This window comes from Dreissena polymorpha, chromosome 4, assembly GCF_020536995.1.
Source record: "Dreissena polymorpha isolate Duluth1 chromosome 4, UMN_Dpol_1.0, whole genome shotgun sequence".
NCBI classification, from domain to species: domain Eukaryota; kingdom Metazoa; phylum Mollusca; class Bivalvia; order Myida; family Dreissenidae; genus Dreissena; species Dreissena polymorpha.
The window spans coordinates 55331978-55358872 of NC_068358.1; the positions used below are offsets into that span (position 1 = coordinate 55331978).

General features: G+C 36.0%; 1 protein-coding gene across 1 annotated transcript in view; it reads left to right on the plus strand.

Moving 5' to 3' along the window:
- The first annotated feature begins 12910 nt into the window (after positions 1-12910).
- Positions 12911-26895, plus strand: part of LOC127877377 (formin-J-like) — a 70781-nt gene continuing 56796 nt past the window's right edge. The window contains exons 1-2 of the mRNA XM_052423140.1: positions 12911-13106; positions 13487-13562. The gene's annotated coding sequence lies outside the window, so the exon portion shown is untranslated. The remainder of the gene's footprint in view (positions 13107-13486; positions 13563-26895) is intronic.

Here is a 26895-nt window from a genome sequence, read left to right on the forward strand (position 1 = left end):
ATGCGTGATAGTGTAGTGGACTCTCAATATCCCACTATACTTGTTGATCAGCAATAGTTTTACTTTCCCGTTTCTATTAATACGCTCCGATCTAAAATGATCTATTTAACAAGATATCTACATGATTTGTCCATTTCTGAATGAATATAGTTGAAGAACTGAAACTTCTGGAATAAATTCTAAAACTCTTTCTCGGCGCGGATGCGGCAGTTATCAGGTTTATGGAATAAAACAAAACTAGCCTGACAAAAAACGTGGTATTAACCTTAGATGTTCGCAAGCGATCAACTAAAAAGCCCATTTGCTATCTCAAATAGTCTAAAAATTACACCGCCACCTTATGTTATTATGTTTATAGATCAGGCAAACGTCAATACTAGATTATTTTTTAAAGTTAACATGTGATCCGCTCTTATGTTGAAATGTTATTTTACGGACCATTGTTCTTTTGACACTTTATAAAATTTTGTTGTTAGATGAACTAGTACTGACCTAGGTTTTCAATGTGCCATCACGTCGGAATGGGGGAGGACTCGGGAGAAATCATGTCATATATAACTTGCTTACTTCCCTTAACTGCTTTGTAATTTGTGTATTATCTCTTGCGATGGACAACCAACAAAACACTATCTTCGCTCTTTGAAAACGGGGTTTTATGCATGTTCTTAAAGTGTCGGACAAGATTAGCCTGTTTAATCCACTTTGGCTAATCTGTGACACTTTCCGCTTTCGTGGTATTTTGTGTTATAACTTAAGGATGTCTTTTCTTGGAACAAATACAGTTTAGACGGAAAGTGTCGTGCTTTATTGGCCTGTGCAAACATGCACAGGTTATTCTGAGACAACATTTTAAGATGAATTACAACATTTCCTTTAATGCCCATGACTCTAGCTCTGAATTCGAGAGGCACAAAGTGACAGAGTTTACCGTTGTGCCTAGCACCAAGGCCAACCGTAATAATTCCTACAGGGTTTTTGCTTATGACAGATGTCTATTTTTTCGTAAAATCGAACTTAAAATTGACCTTGACGTTGACCTTATTTAAATTAAAATAATCAAGTGGGCTATATCTGGGTTAATTGTATGTAACCGTTTCTTCTATATGCAACACCGTTTGATGCTACACTACACAATAGACCTAGATGATAGTTCCAACCATCGATTCGTTACAGCTAAAGTATATTACACCGCATCTTATAGCGCAAGTACCACTTGTTTCAAATACATGCGTACACGATACTTACACAGTTGTTGCTTATGACCGTTCGCTATCCACTCGTATCACCCACTCTTTGCTTTGATCTTGACCTTATCTTACATATTGGCTATAAAGCACCAAGCGGGTTTGTAGGGCTTTCCGGCTAAATCAGTGGTTGGTACACTCGCTTTTCATCTAGGCGACCAGGCAGCATGTGAGTTTGATTGGTGGTCACCATACCGGACAGATGGGGTTTTCTCCGGATACTCCCCCCCCCCCCACCAACAACACAAGATGACAGCAAAATTGAAAAATCTTTCAGTATCAACAAAATAGCTGGACATTGCAGCTATAATTTAAAATTCTTACCAACTTTCATGAGTCTAGTAAGTTTATTAGGTAGGAGTTCTGGGGAACACTCCGGGTTCGCACAAAATTGTAACCTCTGGCTCGGAAAGGACCTCATATACTTCGAAATACACACTACACACATTGTGTTTGTCAACACGACAAGTGATATGTTTAAACCTATTTATTTAAGCTCAATTGCATCGAAAGACGCGGGCTTATTGAAACGCTCTCGAGTCCGTTTCCTGGGCCTAGAACCAGTACTTGGATTCTTTGGAGGAATCACGAGAATGCTCTCACAGTGGGGATCGAACCAGTGACCTCCCGGTCGCTTGGCAGAAACCTTATCCATTACACCACGGCGACATCTGTTAGGACAAATGTTTGTTAATGTTATAGCGTTTTAAGACCACAGTTTGGCGATAATATTATGTTTTCAAATTGTTTCAGATGCGATTATGAGTTCTCAATTTACAGCATTTGCTGTGATGGATAACTGTTAAAAAAATTAACATTCCACGTCATGACGTCAAATGCCTTACTAGTATTGAGGCAATATCGAGCTTGTTTCCTGGGAAGATCCAATTTAAAAAAGAACTCCACCTTAATGGAATACAATCAAGGACATTACTGTCGCAAGGCGGACATCATAGCTAGAGCACCTTTAAAATTCTCCACTTCCTTCGTTAAAAATATGTTTAACTTTGTATATATATATATATATATATATATATATATATATATATATATATATATATATATATATATATATATATATATATATATATAGCCTAAAAGACGAAAAGAATCTCATTTTCTTTATTTAAGATCATATTTGTGCATAACATTTGTAGATGCTGCGGTTTCATCCGGCAATAATACGGTACTGTGTTGTAACAATGACCCCAAGGATTGCACAATCTTCCAAATGATCGCTAATCAACTGAAAGATGATCAGATATCAAACAAATGAAAACAATTGTAAATTAGGTCAGTCTTTTAAACTGAAATAAAATCCACGAATTATTATTATGATTCATGTCAAATGTATCATTTGAAACATTATTGGCATGAGAAATTGGGGTTCAAAGACAAAGCATCGAGTGTCGATACCATTCGGAACCATACGAGCGTGATACATTATTATAAAACAATACGTACAAGCACAGCTAGTATTGTATAAAACATCGCAGAGTTTACATCTTTAAAATAACTGACATACCATCTAGTGATTGGACTACATACTTCATGTACATTAGACTGGCTATAAAATGCAGAAAATTGTCAACTGTTTCAATATTTAAACCAAGCGGGTTCAGCGCATTTGTGTTAAATGTTTACAATCAATTTGATAAGGGTCAATACTATGAATAGCTATGTATTAAAGAGCCCCGTCAGTTGAGCGTATATCACCGTGGCTAATTGGTTTTATTCTCTAAAACAATGGGCGGATCCTCTGGTCTGATTGCAGAGTTTCCTATTTAGTTGAGACTTAACGGATCATTCTTTTTTCACTTATCTGTATTGAGATCTTGTACAAGTACTTGAAGATGGGTGGTATACAAGGTGTCGCTTTTGTTCAAATGATTTTCTTCGTAAGTATCGACAAGATCATTCGTAATGCGATCGTATAGTCCGTTTCAGTTCATTGACCATGCAACAAGCGATCGTATAGTCCGTTTCAGTTCATTGACCATGCAACAAGCGATCGTATAGTCCGTTTCAGTTCATTGACCATGCAATGCGATCGTATAGTCCGTTTCAGTTCATTGACCATGCAACAAAGGTCTTTTAAACAATCTGGAGTGATTTAACCACGGAGATCTCTAATACTTTTTCATTAAAACCTATGAAAATGAATCCAAATTGGCGACATGCTTGTACATTTCTGCCGGATTAAATGCAAAAGAATCGATCGTAATTGTTTTGGCATGCTTTAAAAATTATTTAAAAAACATTCAAAAGTACATTTGACCCAACTTTTACTGTGATTTTGTTTATATTTGATGACATTCACATTTCCACAAAAGACAAATTCACACTTAGTTGAAGAAAAAAAAAATAGCATTCCCATTCTTATTTGCAGGACTGAACACGTGCTGATTAGCACATGGAAAATGTCCCATATTCCGCACTCTGAAATCATTCATTACCAAGAGCGAAATAAACATTTCATAGAAAGCTCGGAAGTCCGGGCAAGCGATTGAGACAAAGCCGTTTAAAAAAAAAGATGGGATTGAAAAAAACGTTAATAGGATAGGAATATTATTAAACAGTTCGATCTGAAAAAGAAAGCATTGATCTTGTAATGAAAGAGACTTCAATAGGTTAAGGTTTCATCTTAATGTCATATATCATTAAATCGCCTACTGTTGAAATTCTTTCATCCGCATGACTTATGTAAATTAAGGACGTGTAATTTCATCAACGTGGAACGTTTCGTTGAAGATCCAACAAAGAAAAATGCATGTGCTGCAAATGGATGGTCTATAATAACAAATATGCACTTTTTCGTTATTTGAAGCATGTCACAAATGCATTTACGTATTTTAATGTGATATAAAATACACATAATTTCATGATTATGCCATAAAACAGTAAACATGGTTATTATCTTGTTTTTTTATATGTTTATTTGCATTTGAGAGAACGATTAGAGCTAAGGTAACGTCTGTAGTTTTATATCAATGCTTTCGGTGAAAAAAAATATTTAAAGTTTAATGTTTTTAAAAAATATCAATCAAACATCAATGAGAATTGCTATATTGGTCTATTTCTATTAAAAACATCAGAGGCTAAGACCAGATCAGAAAAAAATATCAGATTAGCATTCAAATGAATGAAGTCATATGCCATAGCAAGTCAAGTTGACAGAAACTTGTAATTTTGCATTTATAGCAAACGAACTTCAGAGCATACCAAGTGCTAGACATTGGTGTTTATTCTGAAAAAAAAACTGTAGAGAGAAGAAAAGCGCAAGGTTTCAGGTACTATTGTGGCATTTACATAACTATTTTCAGTTGTAAATCAGTTTTTCTTCGTATAAGGTATTTTCTTTGGACACATCAATTGAATTCCTTGTAGCTATAAACTAATAAACGGTCTAATATTGGACGTGTTTACTACTTTGAAGTTGCGTTTTATGTGCCTTATTGTGCCGACGTGTGCAGCGTAACAACGTTAGCTGTGAAGTCGTTTGACCGACCATCGTTTGCTTATCATATTGAGTAGTTTTGTTTTGTTGGGGGGTAGACTGTACGTCGTCACAGGGTCACTTAATTTCGTCAAACACTCGCGAACGTGTCCGAGACTCAATACAAGTCGTGAGATATTGTGCTCCCGTGTGATAACACGGTTTCAATTACCGAAATTGTAAATTATGAGCTCTTGATTGAACTGTTGATAATGTTCATTAGCTTAAGAATGAATAAGGCAACTGTTTAGACCGCGGCGCTCTATTGATGGTAGTTTAATAACCTAATCGCATCGATATTCGAAGATTTATGTACATTGTTCGGTTGATAAAAGCATAAGAATAACAAATCGGTGGTCTATATGGTAAAACCTTAGACTCTATTGAATATTAAGGAATTTTCTATTTAGCGTGAGACAACGTTCAAGTGCCTTAGAATCTTGTTGACTATTAATTAAGTTAGTTAACTCAAAAACACAGATGTACAAATTAAAAATAGCATTTCAAGCATTGTTCAAGTCGCGCCATGCTTTAAAGGCCGAGAAATCGGTAGTCCTTGCAAGCATCTATCTGATCACCTTCTAACTTTTTTAACAGTGTAGTTTATTGTGGTTGATTTCTACCTGATCGTTCTGGCGTGTTGTATAGTTAAAAGAAGGTCACCAACACAACAATACGAAAGAACGACAAACATGTCCACCAAAGCGACAATAAGGCGCAAATCATACATGTTATGACATTGTCGCCCTTGTATATCACGTACATTGTCGCCCTGGTATGTCACGTACAGTGTCGCCCTTGTATGTCACGTACATTGTCGCCCTGGTATGTCACGTATATTGTCGCCCTGGTATGTCACGTACATTGTCTCCCTGGTATGTCACGTACAGTGTCGCCCTTGTATGTCACGTACATTGTCGCCCTTGTATGCAACGTACATTGTCGCCCTTGTATGTCACGTACATTGTCGCCCTTGCATGTCACGTACATTGTCGCCCTTGCATGTCACGTACATTGTCGCCCTTGCATGTCACGTACATTGTCGCCCTTGCATGTCACATACATCGTCGCCCTTGTATGTCACGTACATTTTCGCCCTTGTATGTCTCGTACATTGTCACCCGTGTATGTCACGTATATTGTTGCCTTGTATGTCACGTACATTGTCGCCCTTGTATGTCACGTACATTGTCGCCCTTGTATGTCAAGTACATTGTCGCCCTTGTATGTCACGTATATTGTCGCCCTTGTATGTCACGTACCTTGTCGCCCTTGTATGTCACGTACATTGTCGCCCTTGTATGTCACGTGCATTGTCGCCCTTGTATGGCACGTACATTGTCGCCCTTGTATGACACTACATTGTCGCCCTTGTATGGCACGTACATTGTCGCCCTTGTAGGGCACGTACATTGTCGTCCTTGTATGGCACGTATATTGTCGCCCTTGTATGACACGTACATTGTCGCTATTGTATGGCACGTACATTGTCGCCCTTGTATGTCACGTACATTGTCGCCCTTGTATGACACGTACATTGTCGTCCTTGTATGTCACGTTCATTGTCGCCCTTGTATGTCACGTACATTGTCGCCCTTGTATGGCTCGTACATTGTCACCCTTGTATGGCTCGTACATTGTCGCCCTGGTATGTCACGTACATTGTCTCCCTGGTATGTCACGTACAGTGTCGCCCTTGTATGTCACGTACATTGTCGCCCTTGTATGTCACGAACATTATCGCCCTTGTATGTCACGTACATTGTCGCCCTTGCATGTCACGTACATTGTCGTCCTTGTATGTCACGTACATTGTCGCCCTTGTATGACACGTACATTGTCGCCCTTGTATGTCACGTTCATTGTCGCCCTTGTATGTCACGTACATTGTCGCCCTTGTATGGCTCGTACATTGTCACCCTTGTATGGCTCGTACATTGTCGCCCTTGTATGTCTCGTACATTGTCGCCCTTGTATGTCTCGTACATTGTCGCCCTTGTATGTCTCGTACATTGTCGCCCTTGTATGTCTCGTACATTGTCGCCCTTTTATGTCTCGTACATTGTCGCCCTTGTATGTCTCGTACATTGTCGCTCTTGTATGGCTCGTACATTTTCGCCCTTGTATGGCTCGTACATTGTCGCCCTTGTATGGCTCGTACATTGTCGCCCTTGTATGGCTCGTACATTGTAGCCCTTGTATGGCTCGTACATTGTCGCCCTTGTATGGCACGTACATTGTCGCCCTTGTATGGCTCGTACATTGTCGCCCTTGTATGGCTCGTACATTGTTCGTTCTTTCGTATTGCCATATTGGCTACTTCCACATATGCCAGAACTCAAAAACGAAAAATCGACGATAATATAGCCACCATGGCAACAAAAATTGCAACACTAATGACATTTGTGGCCCTTTGTATTTTCAACACGAGAGAACGACAAATATACCCGCAAGAACGACTACAGTGGCGCTGATTTGACACAATTTTGTCACTTTAATTGTCGTTCTGGCGCGTTCTATTGTTTGCGACTTTTATACCCGCAAACAAAAGCGGAACGATTACGTAAAAATCTTCAAAAAATGTAGTGAGAATATTCGACCAATGTGCTCTTGCTGCAAATAATTTTACATGATCCAGATATTCAACAAAACTGTTGGAAGTAATGGTCCCAGTAGGCTTATATCTATGTGATTACTTTAAAACATAGATTGTGTCAATCATCAGTCATTTATCAATTTGCGTGACGTCACCGCTGTTGAAAGAGGGCTTTCCATTTCTAAAATGAGCTCAATACAGTGGTAATCTGGCGATTTATTAGGTCCGTTCATCCGGGTTATCTGATAGCATTGTGCGTTTACTTTCAATAGTTTACATAGCATCCAATATATTTGCGTTTGCACCGATATTGCCTATCAATTGAAAGTTATCAAGTAATTCACTCTTGCGTTGGTCGCACTTTCGAAGTTGTGGATTGGCTGTCCACTGATGTTTATATCAAACGATCGTTATTTCTTCAACCTCAGAGCATATCAACAAGGTTAAGATCTGAGCCTCGCTCTGTTAAAATGGGATTTGATGCCGTTTGTTAATTGTCGTCCCAGACTATCCTGTGCATTCCGCACGGGCTAATCAGGGACGACACTTCCCGCTTATATGTTATTTTCCGTTAAGGAAAGTCTCATCTTAGCAAAATTCAATTCAGGCGGAAAATGGTGTCCCTTATTAGCCTGTGCGGACTGAAAGGCTAATGTGGGACGACACTTCGCACACGCATTAAAACCCCTTTTCACAGAGCGAGGCTCACATGTGTAACCAACAATCGCTCTTACGGGGACTGCTTCTTTAGTCTGAAGCCTTTTAGTCAGTAAAATGATGCATTTATGTGCAACGCTCGTGGATCAGTAACGATACCTGCCACTATTTGATACTATAAATAGACGCTAACATATAGATCAACAAGCATGAATTTCAAAAAACAATTATATCATGTACAGTATTATTAACATAAGTGCTATGTCGTTTTTGTGTAGATCTTTACAATATATTTACTAAAACACGCTAAATATTGATTTTTATTATTATCATTGATTAAATAAAATACGTTAAATATTTATTTGTATTATTATTATTATTGATTAAATGAGCCATTGTGGCTGAGTGAACAGCCTTATGCGTTCATATCGATTTTGAGTCATTTTGGAACACTTAAAACCGCATATAGCACATATGGAACATTAATCATCGGAACCATGATAACCAAGCGATCTTGGCGACTGGGACACCATTCCAGATCGCAAGTAGAGCTAAACGTATAAGTTGTGAGGAAAAAGTGAAGACGAGATGCCGCTCCCCCGGAGTAGCTTACCCATTTTAAGAACGTATTAATATATTCGATCTAAATAGACAAAGGCGAATTGTGAAAGCCCAGCTCGCGCGTGAGCGTGACGCTTCAAGTTTGAGACATTGCAGATAAATTTATTTATTAAGGCTCATATTTCTTATCTCGGTCATGAGGATTGCAAACCAACCGGACATTTATTATCATCAACACCTTAATATTGTTTATTGAACTTAGTTTGCGACCAAATTTATATTTACTTAGGCATTCTGATATATTAACGACCAACAGGTTGTACTTGTCCGTAACGACGGCTGTTTGTTCGTTTTGGATCAGCAAGTATGAAACCATGCCAAAATTTATGAAATGTATATATACATTCGCGTGCTGCAGTATTGTATATGGATAGCATAGATGTTATCATAGTATGTTTTTGTAGTGTCTTATCCTTCGTATGACCTTTGCCAATAAATTGGTAATTGATTGATTCAACAGATTAATCTCCGGTAGACTCAATTACATCCATGTCAACAACGTTTTGTGTGAAATGAAAACAGACATTCTTCTGTTAGAGCGGACGGAGTTCTGATCGCCGGATCTGACGCTGGCGCCAAGGTTTGCCGCCTCCAACGCACCGTGTAACAAGACGCCGAGTTAGTGCTGGCATGCGACTCTGGAGTAACTGGCAGCCTAGAACCCCCGGGACGGCATTGTCTTACATGGAGGTGAGCTCATGAGTGTGTACTGATGTAACCTACATTCTACAGTGTACTCGTATCTTGTAGATACGATCACAATATGCAACTTACTTATCGCCGAGAAATCAATTTGCGGTATTTCTTATTTCTTTAATTGATTGAATATGTAGGACACTTCATTTATTGTATAAGTATTCACAATCGCGTGTATGCGGTACATGTTATTGACGACTTACCGTAAATTGAACTCCGAAAATGTGTTGGATCAACAATTATACATGTTTATATGATTATAACCGACGGGTGAAGCAACGTTACAATAATTCGTAATTATTTCAAATATTCATGACACGAAAGACGTACAAAGGCTCATGAAATGCACGTCGCATATATGGCATTTATTAGTCTCTATATCTCTGTACAATGATTAGCTAAAAATACTCGTTCCAGAAGGTTAAAACTTAAAACGTATACTAGTTATGTCGCCCATCTTAAAAAACTACAACTTAACACCTTTTAAAACAACATTCTTTAGACATACAACATTCGTAAATATATTAAGGTGAGAAATATAGTTAATTCAGATGTAGTGTTTGAAAGCCTTTTTGATTCCAGTTAAAAGTGTTTTGTTGAGACCAATGACATTCCAAAGCACTTCTCATTATCATGCCAATTGAGTGCTGACAGGGCAATTTAATAAATCTGTTCTTTTCCATATGGTGGGATCGTTATATTTTTAATCGTGTGTTGAAAATACCCCGGGTCAATCCAAATCAATCCATTAGCTTTTTATAATGGCCTCCGAGATAATCTTGTTTTTTGGTTAACTTGAAGGACTTTAAATTCACACCTTAATCCTAATTCAATTAAGTGAAATGTCAAACTGCGATTTCTAAAGCACTGAAAGAAGGCGCCTTGGCACTATTTTGAAGAAGGATTTTTGGATGATAAAAGTTAAAAATCATTCAATGTGTAAACGTACGGAAAACATTTATTGCAATAGCATTGATTGGGATGTTCTCGTAACTATGTTAATCATTTGGTAATGAATTACTTAGAAAGCAACGAGTGAAATACGAAATTGTCAACTAGTTTGCTAAGCATTTCATTTCTAATTCAAAGTTGTTTATCTGTTTTGTGTACTTCATACGTGGGCAGAGATGTTTTAAATGACCATCGGATGTTAACATGGAAACCATTCAGACTAGTAAGTAGAACAAAATAAATGTTCAACGACCTTAAATCAAAGTCAAATTTATAATAAATAGTAGGGGTTTTAATATTTGTATGGACTCGCGATTTCTTTGAGTTACATATGTATTATGAAAAAGGAATACTTGCATCGCTGTTACCCTATATAACCCTATACTAAGTATGTTAGTATATGTGAATTATTCAAAACGATTCGATAGAAAACAAAAACGGGTAAAATAGATTGCATAATACTTGAAGTATCGCTGACATAGCACATCTGTTTACATGAAAAATATGCAATGCCATTTGTACAGGAATTAAAATCCGATGATCATTGTAATATTATCATGCTTTCAAAACATAGATCCGTTAAGAGGGATATATGGGATGAATAACTGTTTATATAAGCCGCGTTCTGAGAAAACTGGGCTTAATGTATGTGCGTAAAGTGTCGTCTCACACTAGCCTGAGCAGTCCTCACATGTTAGACTGGTATTTTCGTTTACAATAGACTTTCTTTAAACAAACACTTGCATAAAGGCGGAAAGTCCCTGATTAGACTGTGACAATTCTGTACGCACATGCATCAAGCCCGTTTTTCCCAGCGCGAGACTCACATGACGACTATTCCTCGGCTTAATGTACTAGTAACAGCCAATCTAGTAAATTCATTTCGAAGTATAGATTGCTGCGGAAAGTTTCTTGGTCTTCAAAACAAAAAAGTAGGACTGCGTTTTTCAAAACATTACATGCTGGTGCACGTTGCACCCCTTACGAGTGAGCTAAGACCGCTGGCTTCCTCAAACCAATCTAAAAGCGCGCAGCAATACAGTATTACTTGTCTGCATTCATACAGTTTAAATAATCGTCTTAACGACCTCTTGAAAATAACACTTCATTGATATTACTTGATTTCAACATGTAATAACATTGTGTAACAGCATGCAAAACGATTATTAACAATTGCTGCAATTACGTGCTATCAGATCAGTTTCTTAAATAAGGGGACAGATCAGGTCATTGCGTTGAAATCGTCATAACGTGGAATGATTGCAATTGGTATCTACTAAAAGGTGTAAATTATGACAGAAATTTCAAAAAGAAAACGCTGCAATTATGTTCAATTATGGGTTCAATAGACTGCATGGAGCGGTATTCTTTCATAATGTATTTGAATGATGAGCAATTTAAATTGATATTTAAACGGGTGGCGTCTTATAAGTTTAATTGTGTACTGCGTCTGTTATGAAAGGCAAATGTGACAATCTTGTCTACCAATTGTATTGAAAGGTCCCAGTGTATAAATCTCGACTTAATATTTGTACAATACATAGTTTCAGTACATTCAATTGTCGTATGACCATGGCTAATTCAGATTTTGCCATACGATTCACTCAATGATAACCATGTGTAAAGGCCCACATATGCTATAGACAATTCCGGCATGCAATGTTTATTACGTGTCAATATAGCAAACAGAGATATTCCAATCAATCCATCAGGAGAGAATATGAGCCGTGTTCTGAGAAAACTGGACATAATGCATGTGCGTAAAGTTTCGTCTCAGATAATCCTATGCACAGGCTAATCAGGGACGACACTTTCCGCCTAAATTGGATTTTTGCTAAGCGGACTGCACAGGCTAATCTGTGACGACACTTTACGCACATGCATTATGCCGAGTTTTCTCAGAACGCGACTCAAATATTCTTGCAAGTCCAAAATATTGCCAAAGTTCAGTTATAGTGTGAGAGGTGTATTTCAGCCGCCATATAAATTATAACGCAATGATAGAGCGTTTAGATATATCATTTATCGATAACGATACCGTTCGATATTTTGATTCCAGATACAACGGACAAAACACTTAAACGCAATTTATTAATATATGGTGCATTACATAACGTTTCAGAAATAGAGTATTAATATATTTATTATATTTCGATTAAAACATATTCAGTTACTGACACATAGTTGTTCTGTCACTGGTGTTCGACAGGGCGCTGTTTAACGCCATTGTTTATACCTGTTTTATGCCAGATTAATGTCTTGTCCGCACTTCATCACACGAGTTATTAATTATGTATGTTTTTATTAATTGTTTATGGTTTCTCGTCGATACGTTGTCGCCATCATAGCCACGTAGACTGACGTTAATTTGCTCAACGTTGATTTGGTGGTATGCAATCGGTTGGCATTGGAAAGAAATGAATAATGGTATGCAACTCAAATAGCCTGTTCATTAATTTATTTTTCGTCTCATTTTTTTCCAGTGATGCATTACCTAAAGCACACCTTACATGTTATGACCTGCAATCGCGAGTTTACATGTGTTCATGTTTACAATTACTTGTTTTGCATACATATCTTATTATCATAAAACAGTGTTCATCCTTGAATGTTATCATGTTTATCCATCACTTCATACATTATAAAGTGTACAGATTTTGTAAACACGGCTATTACTCATGCATGTTGTCATACATTTGTATAATCAACATAAAATAAGAGTAGAGCAACCTGTCAACAATCAGTCATGTAAACATTTACAATGGCTGGATATATCTGTTGCGCTTTCCCATGCAATTGAATGCTGTGTAAATTTCGCGATCAAAAATGTGATTTTGGAATAACGGTACACAATTACAACCCATTAAAAGTTTTGCGATTCACCTACTCATTCAATTCGGATTAATGAGGGTGTCAGGTTTATATTTCAATGACTTTCTGCAAATAGACATAGATTATGAAATCACTGCATTGTATTTTCTAGAAGGAAGATCATTAGAAAGGAGTCGAATTTCTTCCTTACGAATTAACGCCTTTGTCATATCTAACTATATCAATCCCATAACGTGCAATTATTTAATAGCTTTTAGTAAACTGAAACATATTTTCCTTCAGTAAAGTGAAGTGTACGGAAAAGAAAACTGTTATCAAGTTATACGATTTAAATACTGATGTATTTACGTTTCTGGTTGATGTATTTTAAATGACAACGTTTTTTGTTTTTAGCGAGACATTCCTTGTAGCTGGGAAGATAGATATCAGTTTATGTGAATAAACACGCGAGGACATGTGAAATAAGTTGGTAAGTAATTGTTTTGTAATAAGTTTTGTCTTTTTGTTGGTAAGTTTTAAAATGAAGTTACTAGTTTTATGTACGCTTCTAGATCTACGTACGTATGAGAACTTAGTTTTTCTTGTATTAATTCTTTGTGTGTCGTTCATTTTCGGTTAAAACAAGACCCGCGGTGAGTTTATATGGTTGTAGATTGGATGTAGAACAAATAAAATGACAGACTTCATCATTGTATAGTCATACTATTGAGAATGTGATGTATTAGCAAACACAATTTGCTTATGTTGTCGAACTTGTGTGGATTACCTTCTTAAGTAATAAATCAAATATTTCTATCCGAAGACCTTAATCAGAAGCAATATGGTTTGATGGCAAAAAAGACAACGAAACCACGGGAAATTGTGGATACAATTTATACCAAAAAGAAAATATTTGCTTTAATATTTTACGCGTTCCTCAAATAAATTAGCACGCATTTAATGTTAAAAAGCAGCGTTAACATATGCCAGTGTCTCGTAGCCTGAAAGTCAATCGTAGATGCAATTGTTCTATCTATTGACCCTTATTTTTTAAAGGCGCCCACCATCAGTCTCACACCATTATTGCAGTTATTTTGTACTTTTGGAATCATATGAGTCGTATTCCGAGAAAACAGGGCATAATGCATGTGCGTAAAGTGTCCTCCCAGATTAGCCTGTACAGTCCGCACATGCTAATCAAGGACGACACTTTCCGCCTTAACTGGATTTTCGTGTAGAAGAGACTTCCTTTAAACGAAAAATATCATAAAAGCGGAAAGTGTCGTCCCTGATTTGCGTGTGCGAACTGCACAGGCTACTCTGGGACGACACTTTATGCACATGCATTAAACCCAGTTTTCTCAGAACGCGTCTCATATATTTCTATATTCAAGAACATAATATTTTCTTCTATCATGTTTTAACTAATATGATGAAAGTTATTTGGCCTTTCTGATAATATATTTAATGGTCTTTTCGCTCCTTTTTTGGTTAAAAGTCTTGATGATTTATAACAGTTGCAGTACACCCACACTACCTTTACGACAAATGTTATTCGCGCTAAGAATTAAACGTGCGCATGTATGCTATCTTTTCAAGCGGGTTTTGCAGCTTCATTGATTACTGATATTTGAGTTACATGAGGCTATCATGTGACGTTGTTGTTTATTTTGCTGTATTGATGTTCGAAACAGTTAAGTGAGTTATATGCAGTTGCGTTTATCACTCTTGGTTGTTCTACTATATTTACTTGTATACATAACAAATGTTTAATCAATTGAAATTATATGTCTATATAATACCGCGCTTAAAGGTGTATTCAGCCAAAACATTTTATCTCGATGTTATTCCCTTTAACGCGAAAATTACATTTTTTGCAGTAAGGTCGCGTCGCCTGTATGAGCGCGACTGATCATACTCCATCTTATTGATGGAATATTGAAAATTATAGGGGAAATTATTATGTATCCTTCTCACTTGCCTGACTAGGCACTACTTTTTTATTTCCAAAGTAATTTGAAATATAGTTTTGATATGTGTTGCGTGACTGTGCATTCTAGAATAAAAAATGTAGAAAATATAAATAGTAAATTTTAACAATTTAGTTACAAGCGATATAATTATAGTAATCACCTCTCAATATTGATTTTAAAAATAAGAAAATTGTAAAATGCCTTACGTGTAAATTAGCATTACGTTTTGTTTCCTCAGTTTGGTCAAAATGACTACCAATGTCTTGAGGGTATTGATTATACCCAGTAGACAAGAGAGCCGGTCATTTTTTTTACAGGCGTAATGTAAAAATTCTGAGTTTTCTAATCCGATTCTGTGCTCAGCGTTCAATTATCCAATATTGTGTTTTCAATGTCACACTCCAAATAAATTCGTTGACATTCCGAATTTAAAAGTGAAGACAAAACGTTATACCTTTAAGTAATCCCTTGAGACTACGTTTACACATTTGATCTCCAACAGTTTTGCATTATAAGAAAAATAATTTAAATCTACCTTGTTTTCGAAACATATTTGCGTTTCCATTTTGTGTAAATGTGATCTTTCGTGGCCGATGTACATGTATATCTTTAATTTTTCCTTGTTTTACTCGTGACAGGACGATTCAAACCAAGTTAGCAATATTCATTTTTCCTTTGGGTTGGAGCCAAATAGTAACGTTTGACAGTCACAACAAATAAAAACAAAAAATCCTACATGGCGATTGAATGCTGATTTCTTAACCAAATTACTGCAATAAACATGAAAGAAAAAACAGTTAGGGTGTAAAACGTCTGAAAAGAAACTAATATAACAATAATGGACAAAGGCATTGAATAAAAAGGAAATATGCTCGCATTCCGGGTAATACCGATACATACTTTTGCAGTAAAGAGAGCAAAAGTACATATTATTGAATGCATTTTCACAATTTACTGGGGAAAATACTAACGGTATAACCCGGTTTTAAGCAAACAAATATTCTCCTTATTTATTTTGTTTGTAAAAAACACCAATGACTCATTTAACGAATTCAATTCGCAATGTAAATGATGACAAGACTTAAACCTTTGAAGCGTAAGTAATGAATCTGCTGAACCCATCACGTGAGTTGTTTGTTATATCAAATGTAAATGTGTGGTATGATATTGAGATGCACTTACAGGAAAATATAGATGCACGTATAAATTTAATATTGACCAAAGCGCTATTTTCTTATTACTATTCGCTGACGACGCAGTGCTCGTATCTGAATCTAAAGATGGACTGCAAAATTCTCTCAATAGTCTTTATTCATATTGTCAAAAATGGAATTAAACAGTAAATATCGAAAAAAAACTAAAGTAATGATCTTTCGAAAAGGGGGGAGGGTAGGTGCTAACGATAAATGGTTTTATAATAATCAAGAGGTAGAAATTGTTAACTCCTTCAACTACTTAGGGGTTGTGTTTACCAGCGGCGGGTCATTCGCTCTAGCAATGAAAACACTTGCGGGGAAAGGATTGCGATCTTTACATGCGCTTATGTCTTCTATTAAGAATAACAAAGTACCAATTAATATAATGTTTAACCTATTTGACGCGTATGTCCTATCAGTATTAAATAACTGCTCGGAAGTTTGGGGTTACGATCAAGGTAAAACTTTAGAAAGAGTACACAAAAAGTTTTGTAAATGGGTCCTTAATGTAAAACCCTCTACAAATACTCTTGCATTGAATAGCGAACTGGATAGATTTCCACGGTATATCGAAAGAAACATTAGAATTGGTAAATACTTTTTAAAGATACACACAGTCAAACAAGAAAATTGTATTTTAAATACCGTTTTAAACGAACAATTAAATAACATAAATGCTAACAATTTTCGTTCAAACTGGTGATCTCAAGTGCGTCTGATACTTCAATCCTCGGGCTTACATGAAATATGGATGTATCCGAACTCTGTCAAAATAGAAACATTCATCCCAAAGCTAAGAGTCCGACTTCGCGATATCTATATTAGCGATTGGCGATCAGGCCTAGAAAACCCAACGTCTCTATATGTATATAGAGAAATAAAACTTTGAAAAGTCAGCATATATTAGCCAGTTGGAAAATCCAAAATACAGAAATGTATTGGCCAAATTATATTTATCATCCCACAAATTAAATATTGAAATCGGTCGTCATAATAATGTGCCTAGACAAGATAGAAAATGCACCCTTTGTAACCTAAATGATATAGAAGACGAGTTTCATTTTGTCCTAAAGTGCCCCATATATATCCATATTCGGAAAGAATATATTTCAAAATATTTCTATGCTCACACGACTATGCTTAAATATGTTCTACTTATGCAAAGCGAAAATAAAACTACTTTTAAAAAGCTAGCAACATACTGCCAAAAAACTTTCCAACTAAGAGAAACGTTAATATCTACAGTTTAATTATAAAATCGGTGATTTACACATCACTCAAAGCTTTCATACACCCAAACCGTTTTGAATATTCAGGTTTATGTATGCTTTTTGCTGTATGTGATTTTATTTGCTTTTCAAATATTTAATGTATTGTATAATTGGTATGAAAGTAAGTTTGACGCATACAAACCCTTAGATCATGTTTGTGTATTTTTGTGCTTCTTCTCCTTTTATTTATTTTTCAAATACTTAATGCATTGTTTTATTGTTACGAAAGTAATCTTGCCGCATACATACCCCTGTATCATGTTTGTGTATGTTTGTGTGCTGTTTGTATTTTTATTTGTTTATCAAATATTAACAGTATTGTGTAACTGCTACGAAAGTAATTTTGTCGCATACATACTCCTATATCATCTATATTTCTTTTTTCGCATAGATGGTCGACGCTGGGGTATGATACAATTTAAATTAAATTGACTAGTATGGAGATTTTATTTTTGAAACTTAGATTGCCCTCTAACTGATACTATTTTAATATTTACTAAGGAGCAATATCCCTATAGACCAACTATAGTTTCGTTTTTCGAATAGGTGGTCAACAAAGGGGAAAGTACTATTATTAACACTAATACATTACTTTACTACAAGTAAGCGTAACACATTTCGACATATGATTTTCATTGCAAACAGCTTTAAAGTTATCAGCATTACTATCCGATAAGTATAAATTTCATTTAATTACGAATGAAAAATAACATTAAAATATAAAGTTGGATTATGCGGTTATATATGCCCATCATACGAATTCATATTCATGTATTTTTCCTTGTTAAAAAGACTCAAAGGTTTAAATGCATACAAAAAACGAGTAATATCTTCCATATGAAGATTGAAACAATAATTCTTTTCACTAGTGCAACTTGTTGCAGAATAATACAATTAGTGCTTCAATTATTAAACTACGTTTGAAATTATGTTATAACATTCTCACGAAAACACATTAACACGTTTACTCCTTATATTGTAAATTGATCTTTCTTCGATATGAGTATATTTTTGTTTGTATTAACTTCATGCTGTTATTGCATACGATTGTAAATGACGATGAGATTGTAATGCTTAAGTCTGAATAAACGATTCTGATTCTGATTCTGATATAAGTAGAGTGTTTATATTAGACAACAATAACAGACGTGAGTCACAGAGCCCACTTGTATTAAATAAACAGTTTTATTAGATAGGGAGTTCCTCAAATGTCTTAAATGCACTAAATTGCATATATGCAGAACGGACAAGAACAATTTATAAATGAATACATAATTAAAATAAAGAATAATATTGTGCGGAAAGTGTTCATTTAATATTTAAAAAAGAAAATATTTTACGCTTGTTCTTGCAATCAGCCAAAAATCAGCAATCAATTTCTGTCTATGCGACCTTAGTGTATCTAAAAACACTTTTCCTTTAGGCAATATGCACGCAGAAGCATGTACGCATGACTCTTCATGAGTGGAATTACACGAGCGTCTTACTATTCTAATGATCTATTTAAATCAAGGAAATCTAATGTTAATGCAGAATCAAACAAGTGTTTAAATCATTAGGGTAATTGGAAAAGTAGTTATCATGGAATTCTGATGTACAAACTAAACCTTCATCACTTTTCAGATGGTACCTTGTCCCTTTTTCGGTCTTATCTTAGTCAAAGACAACAATGCGTTAAACTAGGGACTAGTTTTGCAAACCCCCCCCCCCCCTCTAACTATTAAGAGTGGTGTCCCTCAAGGTTCTATTTTGGGCCCTCTCTTGTTTCCAATTTATATAAATGATATAGGGTTATTACTAAACCAATCAGACATAGACTTGTACGCTGATGACTCGACACTATATGCTACAGGGGCCAATCCTTCCGAAATTCAGACTAACTTACAAAATTGATATTTATTTGATACAAAAATGATGCACCCTCAATAACATGATAAACCCTTATAAATCAAAATGCATGCTTATTTGCTCAAAACCTTATACAAAATCCTGTGATGTTATCGTTCATATATTTTTATCTTTATTTTCGTATCTTAACAAAATTGTTCTCACCTATGATTACCCAATATTTGCGCAAAATTGTAACAATTTTACACGCGTCCGTGTTTTTGCTCATTGCAAACATTTCTTAACGATTGTCATAAACAGCGGGCGGTCAATCCTTTTCTTCCAGTACACAAACTGTGCAAACATCATTGTCTCACAAGCCGAGTGTCACTCAGTCCACAGTGTGATTATCTAAACCATCATATAATACTGGACCAAATTTACAAGTGCGATTCCCCTGAGTCATTGTCCCTGGTCTACAGCGTTTATTGACTTAAATATTTACCACGTTTGGTTAATTTGCGATTGCGTCAATTTAAACAGCGCATGATTATTATTACGTCACAGTAAACACCGTCGGTATGTAGTTAGGTGTCGCAGAGGCTAATTTCAGGTTATCCATCTTTAGACTCTAACCCGATGATTTAAATGTTGCACCGCGCGGATTAGTTTTTCCACGCGGCTGTTTAACAATCGTTATATATGGGCTCCACATGATATGATAACACGGTTCAAACTTGTCAAGCCTGGAAGCAATTATTCAAAAACCTAGAACGTAACTGGATGTTTTCTAATACAATAAAATAGCTTAAAATGATATATTTCCTTATCCCTTCGACGGGTTTCTATTTGCAACCAAAACGGCCATGTAATGAAATCTGTACCGTTTTAAAACTCTTTTATATCTTCTGCCTTCGTCTTGATAGGCTAAGTGTCCGTTCTTTCGGAAGTTGTCTTGTGCATGTTGTTTGTTTTTGTTGCTTTGTTAATGTTTCAAAATACACAAACGTTGCATTGGATATTTTAGTAATTTTAGCATCCTTATATTTTTTAATCCAATTCGCATTCCCACGTGTATCAAGGTGATTATTCATCTAGTCGCTCGATTAAAATGTCCTACTTATATCCAAATTTATGTGTTATGTTTTTGTATATACGGGTTGACATGTAGGTGACTTGCATGGGGTAACAATACAAACTGAACAATACGGAGGGACAGTTTCTGGTCGACATTGTTTTTAAATTAAAGAGCCTCTTCGTAATTTGAATGTTTTGTTTCGTTTTTATGTCCTGATGTAATCGATAAGATGTTTAGTCACGAACAAAAAGACTGATTTTATTTTTAAATCGCCTATTGAAGTCTACCGCGATAAAAGCGTTTCTGGTCTTCTTCGCGGTTGATTGCGAAGGAATAACGAGTTTGTCAATTTTATAACAAATAACAAGTAATGCGTCATCATTTATACCTATGTGTTATGTTACACTTTATCAATTGTGGTTGCCTGTGTTGGTGTTACATATTCTCAAAACTGGATGAACTGTTTTTCTCTCACACTAATCTTTTACAGGTTAAGTTTTGTTAATATTTGGTAACTGAATCTGGTATAATTGCCATGCTATTAACATCTTTCTCACATGGCAATATGGCATTAGTATGATAATCGAAATGCTACGTAAGACACAATGAACAGATCATCAATGCACTGCCTATATATATAACATTGGTTTTTTCAAATGACATGTTTGGGGTCAGTTGAAGTAACTTGTAAATGGTCTTGTTTGTTGTATTATCAAACCAGGTTTCATGAGTCCAATAATGCAAACGGGGCTAAGGGACCAGCTGTCAATATGGCTCTGAAAGCAATGGGTAGGTAATACTCATACATAATGAGATAGCTTTAAACGGCTCCCATTGTGGTTTTGTAATTGCAAGGTGATTTGTCATTCGCCGTACTGGCTCGCGACATATGTCATTAGTGCCGTGTATTGTATTTTCACTTAACCCGAGTTTAATTGTGGGGCAATTGATATCAGGTTCCAGCAAGCGAGCCGTCTCGTGTTTCAGAGGTCAAAACCAACTAGCGACCTTATATGGGTGTTTCGTTTTGTCTCAAAACCACTGCATTCCAGAGTGGCGTTCTGTTTTCATTCAGAAAGACACATTGATACCGAACCTGGTTAGTTCACAGACGCAATAGGGTCCTCACATTTCTATGTCGTCTTTATTCAGTCTGTCTTGCTTTCACCGCTGAAAACCACACAGGTGATACAACTGTACTGCTTGGAGGAGAAATGTCTCATAAGTTATACTGACTATAATCGATTAATGCATTAACAATAAAACAGCAAGTATCAAGTAGACATGTTATCTGACAAACTCTGAATATGCATGCATATTGTGAACAGTGCATCACTGAACGTGAATATTTATATTCGAACCAGGCGATTAAATATAATTGTAATTAATAACAATATTTCTAAGAACATAAATTATTGAAATAATGGAATCGAATCATTGATATGCCTAACGTAATTGATAACTGTTTCATGACCATGAATATGTCTGCGCGCTTTTGAATATACATATGTTTGTAATAATTGTCAGCTGTGTTAAAATACGCTTAGAGCAAATAATTATTGTGTTTATTTAAAAATTATTAACTACGTCTGTATACATTGATTTCTGCAAATTCAAATGTATATTCAATATTTTCTCATCTCAACTACAAAAATAGTATCGTTTATGTTACTTTACACCTTTTACCTAACTGTTGATTTGTTGCTGGTCAATAAGTAGTCATATCTTATTAGTTCTCACTGTGTACTTCCCGCTAGGCTCTAATATTAAAGTTTAAAATATACAAAATCATCGTGTGTGGACACTTTTAACCTCTTAATTACACTGTTTAATACCATAAATAGGAAAATTATTGACAGTGACGCAAACTATTGCAAAATGTATTAAAGTACATTGCCTGCGTTGCATAAATAGACATTTTTCAATTGAATAAATGGTATGAATATTTGCAAAACGTTTCATTCAAATATACAGGTTAATTGAAAACGCCTATTTAAACATCATCGATTAAAGAAAATCTATCGTGCTTACAAAATCTTATTACAAAATCGCTCACCGTTTTCGAAATTACAATGACGGGTTTGGTAGTCTTTTTATTAAAGAAAGCATGTCGAACATTATTCAAACACACTCCATGGTCTATAAGAATGGATGCTTATCTTTTGTAGTGTTGGAAAGGTAGCTTCACTGACATGTGGACGTCGGGTCTTTGGACATGCGTTGTCTGCGTCCACATGGTCCATAGCGTTGCATACAACTTGTTCGATGTAATTCACGCTATCTCTCGACCATAATGTGTAGGGGGCGGACAGGAGTTTGGTTCACATGTGCTTGCTCCTGTATAATGTCTTCCCTCGAACGACGTGCGCAGACGACTGTAGAGGTCTCCCGTACCGCCCGGGTGCCTGCTAATACCCGGTTGTCACGTGTCGTCTGCGACTAATAACCGGCTCTTGCTGCGCAATAAGTGCATCGCAATCTCGCGCGCGACGGGCCATCGTGAGTGAATTAGAGTATTTTGAGACACATTGTCTAACATTGAAGGCTTGATATTGCGAAGTATATGCGCTTTTCTGACAGTCTTTGTTCGTTCGTTTGCTAGTTCGTTCGTTTGATCGTTCTTTTGTTCGTTCGTTCGTTCGCTAATTCGTTCGTTCGTTCGGCCGTTCATTCGTTCATTCTTTCATTACTTGCTTCCTTCCTCCCTTCCTGCCATTGTTCATTCGTACGTTGGTCCGTTCGTTGAGTAACATGCATAAATGATTTTCGAAGTCGTTCGGCGGTCGGTGGGTCGGTCAGAAAGTTATCGGATTTTCTGTGTATTTAGGTTCTTTTCAGTACTTTAAGAATTGTTCTCCTGAAAACTATAAGTTATTCGACTCGACACTTATATCATGTTGAGAGGAGCACCCACGAAAATCTTTTTTTGAAATATCATATTCAATTATATTACATGCAGCTATTAATAAACTGTCATGAATGAGAATGATTTAATTAAAGAGTAAAGAGGCGACTAAGTAGCTTTAGAAATGTCATATTCGCGGCCCGTTTCCTCTGATGGCCTTTTGCTGTCACCGCGCCTATTGATAATAGATTTAACATCGATTAAAAGGTAAATATGATCTTTTTGTACAGAGCTTATTGAATAATAGATCATTTCTTCAACTGGTAAATATTATGTTGTCACGGGTCACATACGTACTGTTGACTTACTCATAACGCCTTTTCGCGAGAGAAAAAAAATGATAACATGTAACTGCTCTCGTAATATCGCAGACCATTAAGCGCAAATAAAAAATACCTGTATCAATTTCTCACAACTTTCTTGACTTTATTATAGGCTTGATATTCACAAATAAAAGCCGTATTACCTTATTTATCTTAATGACCGTGTAAGAAGCGAAAACATATTCTGGTTGAAATCTCTACCTGGGCATTGTTTTCATTATATCAAGATAGCGACGTCCATGCCGAGACAGGTATATTTTTGCAGTTTTATAACCTGCATTAATTATGTTTACTTATGTGTTCGATCTTTGATAGTGATCATTCTTAGCGACTAACTCAGCGAAGTGAATAACAGTGATATTGTGCCATATTAAATAATTTATATAAAAAATAACAACAACATAGCGTTATGGTTTCTCTGGCACTTTAAACAGTCTTAGAATTATGGTTGGTCTTAGACTACACATTATCTGTTACAATTCGTCATTTAAAACAAATGCAATTATGTCAAATACGTTGACACAATATATTGATGTACTTGAAGGATTTTAAAATGACGCTAACTTTCCAGCCATATTGTTAAAAAGAGATAAGCGAGATTTCGTATTAAAATTCGCTTTATATCTCGACTTGACTCGCTGCGAACATTCTTAGTGGAGCTGATTTAGGTCATTCCGCTAAAAAAGTTCGCAGCAAGTAAAGTCGAGAAGCGAATATCAAAACGAAAAAACGCTAGTAGCTTTCTGGTATTGCTAGAAAGTGGGTAGCATTTAAAAAATTAATACAAGTAATAAAAGGTATAAGACGGAAAAAATACCTGCCGCAGCATGGACGTCGCCATCTTGACTAGCACGCGATTACACCCCTCTGTTATAAGCACCGTACTCAAAATCATGTAGTTTTTGTACAGTTAAGTCATTGACATTTGTCAATTAACAACAAGACCTTTTATCGTAATGGTTACATAAACGTGTTATTAATTACGGAAGCAATATTCCATGATCGTTTGACTGATTGCACAATAGCTCTCGGGTAGCAGGGTTGCGTATTACGCATGATCTTCAAGTAATAAATGTATTATAATGTAAAAATGCCCAGTGGCAAACGTACTCAATGTTTTACTCTAATTGAACATGAACAATACTTGTTATTTCAACTGGCAAATTATAGGCATAAAAGCATATACAGTATTTTCAATAATATTCCGGATCTGGCTACTTATAACTGACTTATCAAATAAAGTCTTATTAAATTAAAAGGTTTAACATGCAGATCTTATAAAGAACTCAGAAGGCGGCCATTAATCAAAACGTTTGTCTAATTTTTCTAAACACTGGAGGTTTAATCCCACTTTTCAATCGTTCGTAGTAGGTATGTAGCACACAGTTTTATTGGTAATGGATGGTAATGTTTTTGTCTTAGATCTTATATAACGTATAATGTACAAATGATAGATCAAAGAAAATAACGACCGACTTCAAATGTTAAAATGTAAGTCGAGTGGTAGATAAAATACCATTATTTGCCTTTTATTGCCTAACATTCCCCCCCATCGAATTACTCGACTGATACACAAGCTATCAATACGTTATTACGCATTCGATAAATATTTTCCCTGGCGGAATCATCTTGAACATGATTGTACTTTTGGTAAATGATTGATTTATATCAATACCAGACCGTTGTTCTCTCTTCGCCTAAAGTTTTACTGTTGAGGTTGTGTGTAGTATTCAAGAACTACCGGTAGTCTCCCATGTTGTCCTCCCCCGCAGCCATTAGCGATCCACCGCACATAAAAACGTATGTAATAAGCCAAGCAATCTCATTTTTATCATCTTTCGCCTTCGCAGTTATCAATTATAAAAAGTTGTTTACTGGTTATGTTTTTTTGAAAGCATTCAATTTAAATATATATTTGTATTAAAAACCGTTACTCGACACTATACGAAACTGTCATCAGCGGTTGATTGCCAATAACAAAGCGTAAGTTAGAGCAAAATAAACTCCAGGTGGCCATATTGTAAGACAGGGTGTAGAGAATATAAAAACAAGGATAAATGAAGCCGAGCTATTTTTGGCACTGAAGCTGGTCGGACTTTACGCAAAACTGAGATTAAGGAGGGGAACTGTCATCGCCTTGTCATTCCCAGTACCATTATAGCGTGCGGCCTTGTTCCAGGAAACCGATATTGCACCAAGTATGACTCCTATCGAAGAGCATCCAGTGCATATATTTGCACATCTACGTTCATTGTAGTAATCGATCAGAATGCCAATGTTATCCGCCAAGAAAATCTAGAGCGCCACCAAAACAGATCAGTTTGATTGCCACTGACCACTTAGCATTGTCCTATGTATAGGTCCCTGCATTGTCATACGTATATACTTTATGAGCCTGTCAGATAGGTATCTTGGAAGCGTCCCCCAACCGTTGATAATGGAAAAGATAAGATATACGATTAGGAGACGAGCTGTTTACATACAATTTGAATGCGTCATTATATAATTCTACCAATACCATAACAAGAGGTGCAAAACATGAGACAATATATTAATAATTGCTATGTCATTATGCCCATCATCATCATCATCATCATCATCATCATCATCATCATCATCATCATCATCATCATCATCATCATCATCATCATCATCATCATCATAATCATCAGCAGCATCATCATCATCATCATCAGCAGCAGCAGCAGCAGCATAATCATCATCATCATCATCAGCAGCAGCAGCATCATCATCATCATCATCATCATCATCATCATCATCATCACCATCATCATCATCATCATCATCATCGTCATCATCATTATCATCATCATCATCATCATCGTCGTCGCGTCGTCGTTGGCGTCATCTTCTTCCTCTTCACCATCATCATTATCATTATCATCATCAGCAGCAGCACCCTCATTATAATTATCCTCATTTTCATCACCATCATCACCACCAACATCATCATCATTATCATCACCACCACCGCCACCACCTCTGGCGCAAACAACAATACTGCCAACAACAACATTAAGATTATATACATAAATGTATTGATAGTATTTAACATTATCCAGTATTTGCAGCCGAAAAGTTTTCAGATCACTTCTAAATGATCGTGTGTTTGATTTTTTCTTATTTAATGTGATGGAATGTTTATAAATATATGTATGTAATCAAGCTTGATTTGGCGTTGCTGCCCGCCTCCCATTGTGGAGGAAAGACCGTGACAGTATAATTGGCG